At 39.8% G+C, this 15,196-nt stretch overlaps 1 protein-coding gene across 2 annotated transcripts in view; it reads right to left on the bottom strand.

Moving 5' to 3' along the window:
• LOC132405525 (BTB/POZ domain-containing protein KCTD16-like) overlaps positions 1-15,196 on the bottom strand; it is a 268,938-nt gene that overhangs the window by 35,802 nt on the left and 217,940 nt on the right. The window lies entirely within an intron of this gene.

The following is a 15,196-nucleotide window of genomic DNA, read 5'->3' as shown; positions in this document are numbered from 1 at the left end:
AGGGCCTGGACTGCTTGATGGATCAGGAAGTAATTGATTAATCAGAAACCATCACTGCCGCAGGGATTGGCTATGAGGGACATAGGCATGAGAGACAAAGGTAAGAAGGAAACTTAATCTCAGTAGGATTGCTGTGCTAGTTGCCCCAGGAATGACCAGTGATAGTCACTTTTGCCACCATGTGACTTAATTTCTCACACGATAGTCCAAAAGGCATAAAATGTATAGAGTTATAGAGCACTACAGCATAGAAACAGCCATTCATCCCATTTACCCCATGCCGTTCTAATCTTCCATCTAGTCTCAACTACCTGCACGCAGACCATATCCCGCGAAACCCCGCTCATCATGTGCCTACATGCAGAGATTTAAATAACATCATTCCTGAGATATTTCAGCACTTGTGCTGTTTCTTCCACACGTTATGTTTTTACATTTAAGACATACTTTATATTATCACTGAAAAATACAGTAGTTCCGGGTTGGGTCCACCAGATGAAATGATGACTCATAAGATATAAGAAATTAAAGAACATCCAGATTTCATTAAACATTGCCTCCAAAGTGAGCAAAACTTGCTTTGTGGCCATAATGAACACTGTCTTAATTTTCTTCCCTAAGTATCCAGCAGCAATGCTCATCCTCTGCACAAAGCACCAGGAGAAGGACGAGCTTTCATTCAGTTGTGATTAATTAGCTATCCATAAGAATATAAGAAACTGTATAGCCATATTCATGATGATTGTGGCTCCAACTAGACTCTCTTGCTTAGTCCCCATGCCTCTTGAATCTGGCCCAAATCCATCTCAAGCATGAATGATTCCATCTCCACAGCTCTTTGGGGTGGAAAATAGCAAAGATCCACTTTCACTTACATCTTAAATGAACAATCTCTTATTCCAAAACCATGCATCTAATTCTAGATTGTAATTCTAGATTGCGTTTTTACACATTGCAGTGAGATCACCCTTATTCTTCTAAACTGCAACACCATAGGCTCAAAAGTTATACTTTGCCTTGGTACATTATATTTTTATCCTTGTTCACCTTGTTTGAAGCACTTCAACAAAGACGTACAAAAAGAACAGAAAGAGTGAATAGTGTTTTTACCAAGCTACATTATTATAAAATAGGAAGAAGTCAAAGGGAAATAGCTGGGAAACAGGATTGATGAGATTTGCAATGTGGACCAGCATAGACTGGACAGGCCAAAGTACAAGTTCAAATGTATTGCAATTCAACTATACATAGGTACACTATTAAACGAAATAACGTTCCTCTGGGAGCAACGTGCAAAAGACAGCACATAAAATAAGATTAACAGATAACAAAAATATTCTGTAGAAGTTCACGTTGGAATAAAGTGTATATTCAACATATAGCTAAATATACAACAGTATAGTGCTCCTGGCGCTGTCATAAACAATGTGTACTGGATGGTAGCAAGACATCTATATCTTACGGAAATATTTTTTTATTTTTAGCACTAGATCCTTTTCATTGTTATTTTATTTATTTTTTTATTGAGATACAGCGCAGACCAGGCCCTTCCGGCCCTTTGAGCCACACCATCCAGCAACCCCTGATTTAACCCGAGCCTAATCACAGGACAGTTTATAATGATCAATTAATCCATCAACAGGTACATCTTTGGACTGTGGGAGGAAACCGGAGCACCCACAGGAAGGCCATGCGGACACGGGGAGAACTTACAAACTCCTTACAAACAGCAGCATGAAATATTCTTGCCGGAGATAAAGGTATTTTGAATGCTAGTTAAAATATGGGTAATTTTAATAGGTACATCTCATTTGTAACCTTTAAGATTTAAAACTGTTATTCCGAAAGTTCTTTGTGTTAGTGTCCCCTTGACTCCCAAACCATATCCCCAGTGACCCCCAACCTTCCTTTCAAGATGTTACGTAAAAACTAAAAAGAATTTTTGATATTTGATGCACAGTGAAAGAAAATATGAACTGCAAATTCAAAGCAGTGACAAATAATTACAAAAAATATAGAAATGTATTTAAAATTGCCAATAAAATTACTTATTTAATTACAGTAAAAACAATTTTCATGAACAATTTTAGAGCATACTTTAGTAGTCCAACTATTCACTACTTCATTGCTTTACCACCTTTCAATAAGATGGATGGGCTTGGTGAGGCAATACCAGCTTCTCAACAGTGGGATGAATGTCACTCAGAAGGAGTCTCAGATCCCCACGCAGAAGCTGAGGTTCACAAATTGGAAAAGGTCCCAACAGCCAATGTTGCACTTATATAGGATTAACTTGGACAGAAAAGTGGAGGCGCCAGACTTGATTTTGATTAGGTTCACCTTATTTCCTTGCAATTGAAGATTGATCTCATTAAAATTTGTGAACAATTCTGACAAATAAGGAATGTCCTGCCTAGCATCTCCAGTTGATTATTGAATTAAGTATTCAAGTCTTCAAAGAAATTTATCACAGTTTCAAAAAAGTGCATAAAAGCATCTCAGACAGTTTCCCTTTTGAGAGCCATCTGACTTCTGTGTGTAACAGCAAACAGGCCAACTGCTCATCATTCTCAATACAAAGCTCTCAAAGTTGTCAAGAACTGAGAGCATGGGACTTGATTTTATTTACCGCTGCGATCACAGTATTTAACAATTTATGCAGCTGATCACTTAGGTTTTTTTGTTTCAAGATGTTCTCTTTGAATGAAACTGTGAATGGTAAATATGTTAGGTACAGCTTCTTTCAAGAAAGTAATAGGTCCACAGTGCCATCCTGTTATTGAAGGTGATACATCTGGTGCACAAGCAAGAATCTTGGTGAGCAGAATGTCCTTCTTTTCAAAAAAAAATGCTCAACAACCCAAAATATTAACTTCCCCTTCATGTGTTGCTAGTATTCTTGTAAGTAACATCTCTTGAACCATGCTTTCATCTTTTATGAAGCAAACATAACCTAAAAGCAAAGATTCATTGCCTGGCAACGTTGAGTCATCCAACTGCAGAGCAAACTTCATTGTCCTAAGTATGTTGCACAACGTGACTTCCACATTCTCAGACGTTCCATCTATTCCTCTATGGTCTGGTGACTTATGCAAAACCATACTCAGAACCTCCCTTACTGCTGGCAGAATCTTCTCCAACTGTATGGGGCTTTCAAGATTTAGCAAGAAATGTTGTATGAAGGACGCAAACCATCACTGTTTTGTGGTGAAGTGCTGGCAGACATGTTATAAAGTGTTTTCCATTTCTGAAAGTATTCACAAAGTGACTGAAAATAAACCAAGCTCATGTTTGCTTTATCAGTGTATTCTCTTCAAATGTTCATGAAGCTTGGATGTTTTTATTACCTCATTTGAAATTTTCACACAACTGATACACTGGCTGCTGTTGGCTTCTTGGTGTTGTTATAAACCCATATTTCAAATACTCCACATGATATTATTTACACTTCTTTTTCATTTGATTTGCTTCTGCCATTCTCGTTATGGATTAGCGATCACAGCCAATCTCCTATTGCTCAAGTCCAACTTTGAGTGCTGTGATCAATAAAGGGGAAGGATCATAACTCAGGCGAAACCCGACTGCCTGCCTGAAGGTATACGAAGTGGAGCAGCGATATCTCGGCTGTGCCATGAGCTACAGAAATGCAGTCAAGACTATCTGTGCTCCTGCTTCACTACTGGACTCAGCACTGCACAAGGGAAGAGTACAAACATCTTGAAGTGAGGGGCATGATTACACTCAGCTACTCAGATTTACACCATGGATGGCTGGTATAGGAGGGTTGAATAGGGTTTCTAGCTCTTAATGAACTAATTAGGTGCAAATATGGATTTTTCTTTTCTTATTTTGAATGCTAAGAGGCTAATCTACCTTGTCATGAGCTTTTACCTTAGTGCCTGCCTGCAGTACAATGGCTCTGTAACTTTAACTCTCTATTCTGGTGCAAGAAATTCTGCAGATGCTATAAATGCTGAGGTAACTCAGCAAGTCAGGCAGCATCCATGGAAATGAACAGTCAACTTGAGGTTGAGAACCTTCTTCAGGACTGGAAAGGAAGGGGGCAGATGTCAGAGTAAAAGGGTGAAGGAAAGGGAAGAAGGCTTGCTGGAGGTGATAGATGAAGCCTGGTGGGTGGGAAAGGTAAAGAGCTGGATATGAAGGAATCTGATAAGGAGAGGAGAGTGGACCATGGGAGAAATGGAAGGAGGAGAGGAACCAGGGGGAGTTGATAGGCAGGTGAGAATAGGTAAGAGGCCAGAGTGGGGAATAAAAGAAAAGGGGAGGGGGAAAGAGTTATTTTACCTGAAATCAATATTCATGCCATCAGTTTGAAGAGGTGTTGATCCTCCATCCTCAGAGTGGCCTCATCTTGGCACAAGAGGAGACCATGCACCAACATGTCGGAATGGGAATGGGAATCAAAATTAAAAAGTTGGGCCCACCAGGAAGTTACACTTTTGGTGGAGGTGTTCAGCAAAGCAGTCCACCAATTTACGACAGGTCCCACCAGTGTAGAGGAGGCCACATTGGGAGCACCAGTAGATTCACAGGTGAAGTGTTGCCTCACCTGGAAGGACTGTTTGAGGCCGAGAATGAAGCTGAGGGAGGAGATGAATGGGCAGGTGTAGAACCTGACTGCTTGCAGGAATGTGTTGGGAGGGAGATGAGTGGGGTGTAACAAATGGACAAGGGAATCTCAGAGGGGGGGGATTCCTGCCGAGAAAAGTGAGCAGGTAGTAAATTTCCCTTTGGAAGTGGTGGAACTTGCGGAGAATGATGTGTTGAATGTGGAGGCTCATGGGGCGGTAGGTAAGGGCAAAAGAAATTCTATCACCATTAAGGTGGCAAGAAGATGGGTGAGTGTGGATGTTTAGGGAATGGAGGAAATGCAGGTGAGGGCATCATCAATGATGGAGGAAGAGAGACCCTGTTCTTTGAAGAAGGAGAACATCTGGAACAGATGCAGTAGAGATGAAGGAACTGAGAAAAAGAAATAGCATTTTTACAGGAGGGGAAGAGGGATAGTCAACATAGCCATGGAAATCGGTAGGTTTATAAAAGATGTTGGTTGACAGTTTGCCTCCAGAGATAGAGACACAGAGTGGCAGTAGAGGGAAAATGGTTGGTTCTTTTACTGAGAAAGAGGAGAGCCTTAAGGGCTTCTTGATGGGTGATAGAAGTCTATAGGGACTGGACATCTATGGTGAAAATGAGGCAGTCGGGTCCAAGGAGTTGAAAGTTAGTGCAGAGATTGAGAGCACGAAGAGTGTTGTCGATGAAGGTGGGAAAGGACTGTTTCAAAGGCAATAGAATGGAGTCGAGGTATGAGGACATGAGTTCAGTGGGACAGGAGCAGGTAGAGACAACGAGCCTACCTGGATTGTCAGGTTTGTGAATCTTGAATGGAGGGCAGAAATAAGCAGTACAGGGTAATGGAACTATGAGTTTGGTGGCAGTGGATGGGAGTTCTCGAGAGTTGATGAGGTCAGTAATGGGTGTCAGTGACAGCTCTCTGATTGACAAGAGTAGGGTCCTCTTCAAGGTGTATGTATGTGAGGTGTCTGAGAGTTGTTGCCTGGCCCCAACAAGGTAGAGGTCAGCGTGCCACACTAAACAGCACCCTGTTCGTCTACAGGTTTGATGGTAAGGTTGGGATTGGTGCGGAGAGAATGGAGGGCAGTGCATTCAGAGGAGTTAGGTTTGAGGAAGAGAGAGGAGTGCTGAAGTTGAGCCAATTGATGCCTCATTGGCAAATGGAGACGAAAAGATCCAGGGCAGGTAGGTAACTAGTGGAGCGTGTCTAAAAAGAGAAGGAGGGTTGTCATATTCTATATTCTGACAAACGGCCATTGTTTTTCCATTGTATCACCTCAGTGTATGAGTGTGCTGAAATGATCAGGATGGATGGCATGCAAATTGAAGTTTTTCACTGTACCTTGATACATTTGACTAAAAAATTATAAATTAATATTGTAATCTGTTTTTAATATTTAAATACACTTTAAGAGGGTTTTAGTCCTTTTAGCATTTTTTTATCATTTTGATTCCCACTGCTGCCTGTAAGGGGCTAGTATGTTCGCCCCATGACTATGTGGATTTCTTCAAGGTGATCTGGTTTCCTCCGGCAGTCCAGAGTCGTGATATTTGACAGGTTAGTTGGTCATAGTAAATTGTCCCATGATTAGGCTAGGGTTAAATCGGGGGTTTCTGGGCAGCACAGCTCGAAGTGCCAGTCTATTCTGCACTGTATCTCAATAAATAAATAAATGAATCTTTGTAATTGTCCTTGATCACTAAGTTTATTTAAAAACAGCCCATTGTCTTTTGTCAGTAGTGAAATGGCCTTCAGTCCAGTCTGTCGGCAATCTCTCGGGACCCAGAACCCAAGGTCAGGTTCCGCTCGAGAACTGCTCCACTTCACAGGATGCCGACAGCACCGAGGCCTTCAGCATGACTGGATCTGCAGAGTAAGACCGTGTCAAGAGCATGAGTGGTGAGTGAGAGCAGCTGCCCAGATCAAGTGTAATCTGGCCCATTTCATTAAATTGAATTAAAGCATGTGTCTAGTGGGAGCTGCATTTGAGGGGAGCATGAATCATTATTTCATACTGCAACCTTTTCTTCAATCTATATGTCCTTCGACTGCATTTCTCCAGTGGGAGTGTGACAGATGGATTTAAGCCCTAATATAGCTATATGGTGTTTTGTTAAAAATGAGAAAAGCCACGCAGAGCATCCAAACACTATCTTTTTTGTTGCTTTACATCTATCAGATTCCTGATGCTTTGGACTATTACAGATCTCTATACAATCTGTTGCATTAAATTGATATGCTTCTGTGTATTGCACGATTACTATTCATCTGGGATTCTGTGTGAGGTTGAAAGGAAATCTCCCATGGATATTGCCTGCCACTTTTCCCATCCGAATTTTGAAGTTCTTCTTTACATTGCTATCAGCTTGACAATGACAGTTTCTCTCAATGATCCTGAAGGTAATAGTTCTAAAGGCTTCTTCGAACATGAAGCATAGCAGCATACCCTTTGTACAATGTTGTACAGAACCCATTAAACAGCTAACGTCTTCTGCCAACACAATGTCCATATCCTTCCATTTTCTTCACATTCATGTGGTTATCTAAATGTCCCTTAAAAGTCCCTAATGTGTCTGCTTCTACCACCACCCCAGGCAGCACATTCCAAGCACCCACAAATTTCTGTGTAAAAAAATTTGCACTTCACATCTCCTTTGAACTTCCCTCTCTCACCTTAAATGCATGCCCTCTGGTATTAGACATTTCAACCCTGAGGAAAAGATACTATCTGTCTACTCTATTTATGCCTCCCAAAATCTTATAAACATTTATCAGATCTCCCTTCAACTTCTGCCACTCCAGCCAATACAACTCAAGTTTGTCTGACCTCTCATTATAGCACATGCCCCCAACCCAGGAAAATCCTGGTAAACCTCTTCTGCACCCTCTCTAAAGGCTCGACATCTTTCCTAAAATGAGGGAACCAAAGCTGTATGCAGTACTCCAGTTGCACCCTAACTGGAGTTTTATAAATTCTTGTTTAAGCAATTAATACTGCTTCTACTCATTTATAAGTTTTGCTGCTCTTTAATTTGACACAATCAAATGAGCATCACATGCATTACTAAACTGATGCTCTTCATAAATGCTTTTTCCCCAATTCCAGTATTTCATTTATATTAATAGGAAAGGGTAATGCCTCTAAATCTTCATATTATCTAAGCATGTTAGATAGGTGAATCAGCCTTGATTGATCCTTGAATATAATTTGAAAGGATTTGCAATGAAGGAAGATAAATAAAGGTTTATCTAGACTGATTCCTGGGATGAAGAGATTGTCACAGGAGGAGAGATTATGCAGAGTCCTCCTACATTATCTGGCATTTGGATGAATGAGAGGTGATCTTACTGAAATATACAAAATTCTTTTTATGCCTGACAAGGGAGAAGCAGAATACTGTTTTACTTCTGACTGAGGTGTCTAGAATCAAGGTCTCAATATAAGTGGCTACCTTTTCACAACTGAACTATTTGGAACTGACAGAAGACTATTTTTTTTTTCAGCTGGGGCCTGTAAAACCAAAAGGGCAAAGGGATCTCAGTTGGTAAGTAAATCAAATTTTGTGATTAATAGATTTCCAAATATGAATGGATCAAGAGAAATGGCACTGAGATAAAAGGTCATCCATAATCTTAGGTTGAGGTACAATGTGCCAAATAACCTACTCCTGCTTCTATTTTCTATGTTCTTATGAAAACACACTGACCCTTGTTACCTGTTTATGTAGTTTGGTACCTGAGACAATCTCAGGTGACTGCTTTTAAGTAATGAATCTTCATTTCAATAAATGGATGATATAAATGTTGCAGATTCCTCTGCATTTTATATAAGTCACCTGAAAAGGTCACATATGAAAATTAATGCCATATTTGCACTTGACTGACTCAAATATCACACCCACGGAATAGCAATAAACAGAAAATATACCTGACAAATATGTCATTATAAAAGCACTTCATTATGTGCTGTAAGAATAACTCATAAACTGGTTACAGCTGCTCACTGTATTAACAAAATCTGAGTTGAAGTATTTGTTCCAAAGTCATTCTTTAAACAGTGAAAAACAAGAAACAACGAAGGTGCAAAGTGTCTGTACATGTGACTCACTAAAATTTGGTAGTAAAGTGCAAAAAAATCAGGAGGTCCAATTCTTTACTACAGAAGAATTATGGCATTTATTGAAGGGATAAGGTTTAGCTGTAATTTTGCAAGACCTGGTAAGGCTACTTTAGATTGCCATGTGAAGTCTGGAAACTGTGTTCAGGGAAGCAAATAGCTCTTCCAAGAATGTAAGTAAGCTGCTAATGCTTAGAATACTGTATGGTGAGGTTGCCAAAATCAATTTATATTCCTTGCAAGACAGACAAATTAAAATTTTAAGGAATTTGTAGATAAGAGAACATTTTCTTAAATCAAAGTCAGAACATAGAGGAGGAAAGTTAGAAAATACTTTTACCCACAGAAAAAACATGAGACTTGACTGCAAAACAAAATGCTAGCCTAATTAATAATTTTATATTTATGTCAGTTGTTCACTTAACATAAAATATGATTTTATGCCATTTAAGTGGGGACACATACACATCAACCACAATGTTAAGACATAATAACATCAGAAGTAAGGCATTCAGCCATTACACCATTCAACAAGATTACTGCTAGTGTCCTACCACAATGGCACTTTTCTATACAGTCCCCAAAACCCTTCCTATCAAAGAATAAATAATTATTCTCAACAGTTGAGCATCTGCATCCCTTAGAGAAAAAAACTCCTTAGATTTACAGTCTCTTAAGTAACTTTCCACCATCACAGACCCAAGTCTAATCCTCATAAGGTTATGATTGTTAGTTCTAGCCTTGTCATTCAGGAACATCATCCTCCCAGAATCCACCATACCAACCACCAAAGAATTTCATAACTTCCACTCAGATCACTTCTCATTTGTTTCAGCTCCAGCAAATATAGGCCCAATGATCAACAGCTCCACAAAGTACAATTCAAAGGAGAATTGTACTTATCCCTGAAATCTGTCTAGTAAGTCTTTGTTGCACTATCTTTAAGCCAGTTTCTTATGTGATATTTCAGATGATATCTCGTCACTCCAACAATAATGCTGCATATTAACGCGTTCCAAGTCACCATCATCTTGCCCACTGAAATATAAGTTTCACAAAAGAGTAGTCCTGAACAACTTGCCCACAGCCCTCTCCTCTTAATAACATTTCACTCCAAAACCTCTGAAAATGTACCAACACATAAAGCACTGGAAGATCTCAGAGGGTAAGGCAGCATCGGTGAAGGGAAATGGACAGTTCTGATCGAGATCCTTAATCTGGACGGAAAGTAAGAGGGAAGATAGTCAATATAAAAAGATGGAGAAAGACCTGGGTGGATTCAGGGGGTGGGGGGCAGGGTTAGGCAAATGAGGGAGAGAAGGGAGAGAGGGATGATGCCAGAGGGTAGGAGGTGACAGGTGGTATAATAAGAGGTCAAAGATGAGAAAATCAGATAGGAGAGGAGATAAAGATTGAAGAATTAAAGATCAGCTTTGTCACATATTCTGTACATAAAAACATTGAAACATACAGTAAAATGTGCTGCTTGAGTCAATGACCAATACAGTCTGAGGATGAGCTGGAACTCCATGTTTCTGGCACCAAGATCGCATGCTCACAGCTTACAAACCCTAACCTGTAAGTCTTTGGAACGTGCAAAGAAAACCGAGCACCCAGGGGAAATCCATACAGTCAAGGGGAGAAGGTACAAATTTCTTCCAGGCAGTGCCAGACATGAACCAAGGCCACTGGTTCTGTATTACAATTATGCTTATCATTAGGCTACTGTACCATCCATGGGAAGAATACAAGGGAGGGAGGCGAGGATGGGAAACAGTGCAAGGGATGGGGCAGATGGAGAGGGTGGGCCAGGGGAATGACGGGGAGTGATGGAATGTGAAAAGAAAAAAGGGAAAATAGGGAGAGAAGGGGAATGGTTACCAGAAGTTTGAGTAGTTGATGTTCATGCTACCAGGTTGGAGACTGCCCGGGTGGAATATGAGATGGTGTTCGCATAATTTTCAAATTGCCATGACCAAGCAGTGGGGGAAGCCATGGAAAGACATGTATGTGTGGGAATGGGAGAGGGATTAAAATGGGCCAGCAGAGTCTTTGGTCATCTGAGGGAAATAAGAAGTCAAATGTGGCTCAAAGTTTATGTTCTATTAGGCAGCAGTTATTTTTCATTCTCTGACCACCCTACCTCGATTCACATAGACCTCAAAGACATGGTGATATTTCTGAAATTGGAGGAGATACAAGATATAGAAGTCCTTGTGGACTGGTTGCTGAAAGTAAGCATGCAGATTAGTATACGATTGAGAAGGAGAATGATAAGCTGGTCTTCACAACGGGAGGATTGAGATATAAAAGAAGAGATGTCCAAGTCCACAGGGACAAGAAGTGAACTAAAGTCAGCATCCTCTCTAAGCGTCAAGACGCAGAGTGCACTCAGCCCGCTCCCATTGGTGGGCCACATTAACTGCATGCCAGCACCCAAATTGGTACCCTCCTCATGAGCTCTGTTATGCGTGTTAGTTGTCCATCATTTCCAGCGATGATGTAATCTGTGTGGGAGGGGTTTTATAGTGAGAAAGCCATTTCACTGGGGCAGTTTCACTCTTTCCATCTCAAAAATCTTGGTCCAATGGCACAAAAAATCATTGTGTTTGGGGATTTCCACAGCTGCAGTGGATAGCCATGATGCCTTCTATGTCTCGTCATGCCATAGAACCACAGAACATTACAGCACAGAAACAGGCCTTTTGGCCCTTCTTGGCTGTGCCAAACCATTTTTCTCCTTAGTCCCACTGACCTGCACCTGGCCCATATCCCTCCATACACCTCTCATCCATGTACCTGTCCAAGTTTTTCTTCAATGTTAAAAGTGAGCCCGCATTTACAACTTCATCTGACAGCTCATTCCACACTCCCACCACTCTGTGTGAAGAAGTCCCCCCTAATGTTCCCTCTAAACTTTTCCCTCTTCACCCTTAACCCATGTCCTCTGGTTTTTTTCTCCCCTAACCTCAGTGGAAAAAGCCTGCTTGCATTCACTCTATCTATACTCATCATAATTTTATATACCTCTATCAAATCTCCCCTCATTCTTCTACACTCCAGGGAATAAAGTCCTAACCTATTCAACCTTTCTCTGTAACTCAGTTTCTCAAGTCCCGGAAACATCCTTGTAAATCTTCTTTGCACTCTTTCAACCTTATTAATATCCTTCCTGTAATTTGGTGACCAAAACTGCATACAATACTCCAAATTTGGTCTCACCAATGCCTTACACAATCTCAACTAATTAAATGCCCTTCACTCACCACTAAGTGATGCAGCATTGCATTCTTGGCCGTTGGATCTTGTAGCTGATCTCATCCACTCAGTCCACCGGAAATAGCTTTGCATGCTAGGGTAGGCATATCTCTATCTCACCGGGGTTGGAGATTAAGAGGGAATCCTTGCTCTATGGTATTTCAAAATCTGGATGGCATTGAGTACCTGAAGCCTTGCCCCATCTGTGACAGACTTTGCTGATCCTGTATCAGCTACCTAAAGAGTTATAGAGATGGAGTGGGAGGGGGTTCCCTGGTTGCCTGTCTAAAGAGAAGCAATAATAGTATTATTTTCTCTACTCCTACACTCAATGCTTTATATAGCAATTTTGTGCTGTACCTGCATTCTAACATTCTTTTATTCATATTGAAAGCCTCTTTGGTCTAGATCTGATGCAATAGTGTTTTCCTCTCTTCAATAGATAATAGATATCTTCAATATTATCTTCAATAATAGATGCTGCATGATATAGTTGCACAGATGCTCAACATAGTCATTCTTTTTTTGTTATTTTGACAGTAGATTCTAGCAGTTTATCATGTTAACTAATCCCTAATTTCCTGCTTCCTTTCACTTGCTTTTGTGATCAGCTCTCAAATTCTTATACTACAATTAAAACAAAGATATTTTCAAAGATACATAAGTACTTTCATTAACTGTGACAACAGTTCATTTTAATGTTATCAGAAGTCATTTGGGGAACAACATTCTGCTTCAGTATGATGCATAAACTAACGTTTCTTTTGGGGATAGAGTACATGCAGATTAAATATGGCACATTGACAGCTTAGTGAGTTAAGACCTAACATAATAGCTAGAGAAATCTGTGCCTTTTTACTGTATCGCCACATGCAGATGCTTGGTTTATATGTTTATTATTCATTAATTGTATATTTTTCACAGCATTAACATTCATTTTGTGGCAGAAGTAAATGTAAGCTGATGAAAGGTTCTGAAGTTCATCCAATTTTCAGCCAATCAAGGATGCCTGCCTGCAATCTGATGACTTGTACAAAGTGAGCTGTCTACACCAGATAAAGGGTCACAACGACAATATTAATTACAACGCTTACACTTTTTAATCTAATTCAGGTTTGTCAAGTCATCATACTTCCCACATTCCCCTATGCTTTGCAGAAGAATAGCTGCATCAATCTTAAATGACTGGAGTTGACTTATTCTTTATATCTTATTCAGTAAAAGAAATCTTTTCAAACCTGTGTAGAATTAAAAATAAATCTTCATTTTCTGTCCATTCAAATAAAATATAAATTTTGTGAAAAGAAGACATTATTTGTATAAAAATAGTTCATAATACTAACAGGCTTATTTTCTGACATAAGTGCTATTGCTATTGAACATGGGCATATTGACATCACCACAGCCATGTTATAAAGCTGAATAACATTCCTAGTAAAAAGTTTCAGAAGGTTAAGAAGTAGACACCCTAGCAAACCTACTTTGCTTATTTATTTCCTCTGGTGTTATGCCTATCATTAATCACAAGAGGAAGAAGTTAACGTGCATCATTGGCATTTCAGGATGAGATTTCAAAAGATTGAACTAGACCAAAAATAAATAGATCTTCTTCAGGGAACAATGGTGCTGCATTTCTAAGGTTATCAAATCCAGATGTATTATCAATAATGACACTTTTTTTGTTTGTTTCGATGTGTTGCAATGATGAAGTTTACACAGAGGACCCAGGGTAGATACAAAAGCTATTGAACCTTATAATTCCCAAGAGGGCTATATGGATAGGAAAGCCTGGAAGACATACAGTAGATGCCTTCCACAACTAAAATCAATTCAACACAGTGATGGGGAAAGTGTTTCTAGTAGCAATTAATTCAGTTAACAAATAATGCAATATAACTGTCTGAAAAACCAAAGGTGGCATCAGGAAATGTACATTGCTGAATCCTGACTGAAATTATAATGGACATTGATTTAATCCAGGCATTCCAAAACAAATTGGATTAATACTAGAACAAAAATGAAAAGGGATCTAAAACATGGGATTAATCAGAAAGATCCACCAAGCTGCTGACACAGTCAAGAGGGAGGTCAAATGGAGGCTTTTTGTGTAATATAATTCTATGACCCATTACTAGTTTGGGAAGAATTCTAAAAAGGAGCTCTCTCTACACCAAAAATAAAAATGGCTAATGAAAGTATTTTGGAGGACTATTTTTCTGTTGGGAAGTCAATAGTCCCAAGGATATGGAAGCACCAATATTAAAACATTGGACAATTCACATTTTGTATGTATTTCTGGTCATGACACTCTAGGAAGGATGTTGAGTCTCTGGAGGGAAGAGGTTGACCAGAATATTGCCTGGATTGGAATGCATTAGCTAGAAAGAAAGAGAGGTCCAATAAACTCAGCAGCTGTCTCAGGCTAAGGAGAAACCTGAAGGAAGCATGTAAAATCGTGGGAAGCAATGAGAGAATGGATAAGGGAGAGCATCATATACTACAGGACTTGAACTTGAAAGGAGATTTTCAAGGTAAGGTTTTCTTTTGCACAGAGATTGTAGGTCCTGGAGATTCTGGCAGATTAGGTGGTAGAAACACAGATGGTAGCAGTATTTAAGAATAATTTATATAGCATATGAAGCAGCAGAGAATTGAGTCATACACAGGATACACAGGTAGATGGGATAAGTTAGATTGGAATCAAGGTCAGCCTAGACATGATGGGCTGAAAGGCTTCTTCCTTTGTTATGTTTGAAGTTCTGCTGGTATCATTACACACTGGATGTTAGGAGGGAACTAAGCACCTTCCTGAAATCTAAATTATGTTGCCAACTTTATCACCAAGGGCGTGCAGGCCGATAGGTTAAGTGATTCCTGTAAATTCCCCACAGTATAAGAATCTGAGGGGAGTCGATTGGAATGTGGGGTGAATAAAATTGGATTAGTGTAAAATGGTTGATGCAGATGGAATGAGCTGAAGGCCCTTGTTCTGTGCTGCATTACTCTATGACTTACCTTAACTGCTTTAAGGTGACAGCTGCGCATAGTGATTACTTTTGCAAACTTTAGATCAAAGAACATAGCCCCTGAATGTAACCTTGAATCTAAAGGAACAGAAACTAATTAGATCATCATGTTAGCCGGCAATATGCTGAATGCTCTGCCCTGCCAGAAACATTAGTTAACTCCTAATGTGGGCGTCAAGATAAATAGTGTAATTATTT

Source organism: Hypanus sabinus, chromosome 15, assembly GCF_030144855.1.
Source record: "Hypanus sabinus isolate sHypSab1 chromosome 15, sHypSab1.hap1, whole genome shotgun sequence".
NCBI classification, from domain to species: Eukaryota; Metazoa; Chordata; class Chondrichthyes; order Myliobatiformes; family Dasyatidae; genus Hypanus; species Hypanus sabinus.
Note: the sequence above shows the minus strand (reverse complement) of the source record. Positions and strands in the feature narration are given on the sequence as shown.